Here is a 5,958-nt window from a genome sequence, read left to right as displayed (position 1 = left end):
TTTGTGATTAATGTTGATTCATTGAACTTTTACTTGTTGTATTGAATGAGGTTTGCTAAAACTTTGGATTTGCTTCCAATATCTCTTAAATCTGTAGCATGACCGCAAATCTGAAATTTCAAATGGCATATATATGCATGACGAATGGGCATGGTTTCTTATATAATATGGGCATAGATACTTTTTAAATTTTGCATGTTTGCATGGAATTGACCTATTAATAGCTCACTCAACCTGATTCAAAGAATTGAAAATCAGTGTAAATAGAAGAGTCGGTGTGGAATCTGGGAAGACTCGCTTAACTCATGCAATTCAATACTGCTCAATCTGTTTTTTCACTGAAAAATCAGCCGCCGCGTAATGTGGTCGAAAATCAGTTCGGGGTCGATTTCAACTGTACTAAATTTGTGTGCCTAGGTTGCACAAGTAATTCAACCTCATTCTTAAATTCATTTGCTGCATGGGTCGAACTTTTATTATTCATTTGCTCCTTGGATAGCTTTTTTTTAGGGTAAGATGACAACTTTGCATCTTACAATTTTTATTGATAAAAAAAATATTTACATCAATGTTTAAACACCTATTTACATCACAATAAGATAAAATAAATATAAGACTCTGTTCCAAATTGCACTTCTGCCCCATATCCGCCTGATTGTGTCAGATCCGGATGATTTGTATCGATGACTCACCTGCTGTTCTGAATCGATGACTCACCGCCTGATCCGCTCTGCACTTCCAGATCTGGATTTGAATCGACGACCCACCTGCACTCCTTGGATAGCCTCTTTACTGCTATTTCTTCACCACTGGGAAGAGTTTCCTGAAATAAGTTTCTTATCATGTTATTTGACTACTGTTTATTGCAGTATATAGAATATACTGTATACTGCTTTAAAAGTAGATATAGATGTTCTGATTTGTTTACTTTAAACGCTGGTCCAGTACTGCCTCTTCCAAGCATATTTCTTTCAGAGAAGTTTTCAGTAGCATTTCTGATGTTAGTCAAGTCGTAATGCTCAGAGAATGCTACTCCATTATGATATAAGCATGCTGAAGTGCCAGAACAAGACAAATAGGTTATAAGTATTAATAAATCATGCTATGTTGATTTGTTAAGATTAGATATCAAGTATCAACCAAGAATGACTCTCTGTTCATCGATATAAATGCTTAATTGATAAATTTCTATCGTGAGCACTTGGAAATTGAAATCAATTCAATTATTTGACGTACGTTCTATTCTATCCAAAAGAGACACCTTTTTTCGAAGCCAAAAACATGTTGTCATTACAATTAGAAGGGCAGCAACACCAACAACTACTGAGACAATTATAGTTGTGTTTGATTTCTTCGGGAGCTTCGTACCAGTACCTGGAATCATAAATCAGGTGTGAAGCACTCCAGTTAAATTTTTTAAAATTCTCTCAAAATCTGGAGCATTCAGATCATTAATTTTTTTACTACAACATAAAAATATAATTTCAATTTCATGATTTGTTGTATATATCATCAAGCAAGGCCCGCTATAATTTTAAAACACGCGGCAACCCTAGACCTGAATAAAATGTGTTCATATCCAGTCGGTTCAATTGCAAACCAAACTGAATAATTAAACTTATAAACTGAACATAAAGCAGAACGTAAGAAACTAGTTAATAATATTGGGTTTTACTGAATAATTTCACTAAAACTAATTTATGAGAAACAACCAAGGTAGAATTTTTATGATTTTCAAACTATCAAATAAACCCACCAAAAAGCTGTTTAATATATGGATTTTCCAATTAAAATATTTTGAGAAAGCAATATATGAACAACAATCTTTGCGATTTTAAATCACCAACAATCCTTTAATTAACAGTGCAACACGAGGCAGACTACATCAATAGCTTCATTGTAATAAGTATGATGCATGTTGCTGGCTTTCCATTTGATCTAAAAATCTACATTGGCAGTTGACTATTATCCCTATTCAACCTTATGACCAAAGGTAAAGATACAAGAAACCATTATTAATTATTTTTTCTGAATCTACCCGCATCAACTCATAAAGAAAATGGAAACGAAATTCCCACCTGCCCCTCTTGTCCTCTGGTAAAGTTTTGGAGCAGAAAGTTCGAAAAAAGGTGAAAACAAAGTTGGAGATGTTAGGATAGTGCGTGAAATGAAATATTCTAATTACTACAAAGCACTTCATGGTTAACCCTCAGAAGTTTCAATGTTTGTGTGCTATCCTAGATCTCACATTCTATACCTATAACAAAATAGTTTCATACTGAACTGTACCAAAATAAGACAATATGATATTCTTTGATTCTTTCCATGCATGTTTGATGAATACACCAATATATAGAGAGACAGTATTCGGACCTTGTACAGTTTGGGCCTCACCAGCTTCCGGGGCAGGACCCAGGCCAGATGGCCTGTCTGTGACAAAAGAATATAACAAAATAATAGTTCCAACAAAGTCGATTTCTTAAAAATAAAATACCAAAGTCATTGCAAAATAATCCATATATATTATTTTATCCTGTAAGAAGAAAGTTTGATTTGGACCGGGTACAGTTGCAAAACGTTCCTGTAAAAATATAGTATGATAATAAACCCTGTACCCAAAATAGATTGTTATTGAAAATCTTTCCATTATTTAGGAAAAATTACTTCTTTGGTGAACAAACCAGCAGATAGGGGGACAGGATTTGGACCTTGTACAGATAGAAGGCTACCAGTTGTGTAGGCAGAATTTGCACTCGGCGAATAATCTGTATAATAACAAAATAATAAGTAGCCATTGCAATATAATCTGTATATAGTTATAAATACTTTACTTTAGCTTAAACCACATTATTCCTACTGTTTGTTTCTAACAAACCAATGGAGTCAGTCAATTTAGTTGAATAAAATAAGTCCTATTATACTCTTTTGCAAATTTCAATGTAGTACTGTAACCCCACTGTGATATATACCTTCTTGTGTCGGCATGAAAGGACCCATCTCGAAATGCACATAGCATGAAAACCCAAACAACCGCGCACCTAAACTATATGCATATTGTTGTAGGATATTAATGAGTACACTCAAGCATTGAAAGCACTCCTGATGGTTTAAATCCCTTGTACACTGCAACAGCCCATACAATTTATCAAGTCCCGTCACACTTTCTTCCCCTGAGGCCATCATATTTGCTGATGCATTTGTTTTAGCAATTAATTTGTCAAATAATGCCTTCCGCGCATTGCCAAACAGTTCAGGATCTGAATAGTTTCGAGAATTGTAAAGAATGTGGGTAGTGTTTGCCACTGTGAAAAACTTCTCATTCGAGTAGCGAATAAAGCATGTTCCTGATTTCTGCCTGCATGTATGAGAAATAAAAAAAAACTAATGTTATGTGTGCCTCGTATGTGAACATTTTTTAAGTAGCATGTATCATAAAAATATATGTTTGTGAATTCGGATTTTATGTTTTATTTTGTATAATGTGTTATTTGAAGATATAATTAAAGTAAATAGATAGACGGTCTAGTGTTATTTCGGTACATTCATTTAGTCATCTTTTAATAATATATTTTTTGCATTTCTATATAATTAAAAAGAATATACAGTAAAATGTTTTTGAGAACTTGTTAAAATGAATATTTGATTTTTACCATGAGAATAATTGTGAAAAGTTGAAATTCATTTTCAAGAAGTGTTTATCTATTCAAATTTTACTATATATACTTAGGTTGAATGTCCAAGAATAAAAATTAAATAAACTAAAAAAATTCCGAAGAAATCAAATTATATATATCATATATAAATGAGGAAAGTAAGTCATTCATTATAAATCTAAGAATAATGTAATATGTTTAATTTTCTAGTTTTAGTATTTATTATGGGTCTTGTAATAAAAAAATGTTTATATTGTTTAACTGTGAAATATATATTATACATTTTTTTTTATCTTATTGACTTACTGACAATTTGTGAAATAGAGAAATGATACTGAGTCCGGGGAATAATATTTCTTTGGTCCGACTTAATTGGGGATCCATCTATATATATGCAAGAAAAATAAAATATTAATTACCAGAAACCGGCGACTTTGCTGTCCGGGCATTCTCTAGTGATACTGGAGGCAACTGTAGTAAGGCAACTATTGCATCCGGTGAGGTCGGCATCAGCATAGCATATGGCTAGGCCATGGATTTGACCTGTGCTTGTGCCAACTGTATCATTGAAGAAGCCACCATTTTTTGAGGCACCAGTGGCTATGGACTTGAGAAGGCCGTCGAGAATATTCTTAAAGGTCATATCGGAGCTATTTACACCACAATACGGTTGTAGGAGAGCATGAGTGGTCCCTCTGTGGAGCAGTAATAGTAGCATGGATGGTAAGAGTTTAAGGAGGTAGAGAGCCATTTTTAAAAAAATTGTTGCCCAAATACCAAGCAGGAAGAACAGGGAAGAGATGAATTAACAAATTGCACTTGTATAGTATGAAGCGATTGACTAGACTGATGACAATGCTAACTGGGATCCTCGATCTCCTCCTGTAGATAGAGAGTCGGAGCGGAATCGGCCGGAGGCGAACAGATTTTTCCCATAGTGTTGACTCAGCTAGGCGAATTATGAGCAAAAAACGAATAAAATCGGGGCTTAATCAAACCATCGGCCGAATTCTGTAATGATTTTGACCGCTAGCTGTAATGCATGTATCCGATTTTGGTGATATATTTAATGGTTAGAGCATTCTCAATTGTAGTGGGACCTTAAATTAAATTATGTTATTTGACTTTTTTGGCCAATGCCCAATGGACTCACAAAACTTGCACATAAAAATAACTTTTTAAACTAGCTAATACACTAATATACCATGAATTCCGTTGATTTAGAAAAATAATCTTTATGAGCAAACGGGTAGTTTTTTATATATTAATGATAAAATAATTCTTTTAATTTACAAAATAAAAGGTCATTTTTGTTGAAAAAATAATTATGTTACTTGTATTCTCCAACGTGTTTAATTATATATGTTTGCAAAAGTTCTTATTTTTTTATATAAAAATTTAAGGAATAAATAAGTAAGATCAAGTTGCAATTTTATATAATCTAGTTTAAAAAAATTATTGATATATATTTCAAATTTATCTTTAATCAAATATGTAATTTTTTTTTTTAACTCCATTTGAGAATTCATAGTAGGCTACCTCTTTACTATTAAATGTTTGAATTTAATTTATTAAAAATTTATCTTTAATCTACAATCGTTTAACAGTAACTATCCAAAAACCTCACTAGTTACTTTAAAAAATTTATAAAAATATTTTCTCTGGATTGTTTGAGTTGGATTGAACTAAAACGATGATAGGAGTAGTATATATTTTTGGACCCATTCCAGAGCTTCGTATATATTTCTACAAAGTTCGAATGAATGAAATGTGAATAAAAAAAAAATTCAATTACTTGAGAATTGTTCAACTAATAGACTTGTAAAATAAATATATATAGATATGAATCCATAACTTGCTTCGATCCGTGAAATATATATATATATATATATATATATGAGAGAGAGAGACCCAAAGATTGAGAGTTTGATTCCCTCTCACGACTTCATAGCTTCTGCAAAGAGGTTTTATTTGACATTCAACCTTCCAACATAATTTTCATATTAAAATGTGTTTGGAAATCAAATTTTTAATTTTTGTTATACTATTATTTTAGAATTTTTGAAAATCATTGTTTTTCTGAATTTTTTAATTTGTTTATTTAATGAAAAACTATGATTTCCAAGAATTCTAAAAAAAATAGTAAAAATTTCAAAAAAAATGTAAAATTTGTTCTCCAAACACATTTTAATACGTATAACATATTGAATTAATGTTCGAATCAATTATTTGAATTTTGAAAATAAAATATCACAAAGGAAAGTAAAATATTCTCTTTAATTCCCGAAGCAATTGGTGGGATTAT

The sequence above is a fragment of the Carex rostrata genome, chromosome 27 (genome assembly GCF_964058835.1).
Source record: "Carex rostrata chromosome 27, lpCarRost1.2, whole genome shotgun sequence".
Lineage (NCBI taxonomy): Eukaryota > Viridiplantae > Streptophyta > Magnoliopsida > Poales > Cyperaceae > Carex > Carex rostrata.
Note: the sequence above shows the minus strand (reverse complement) of the source record.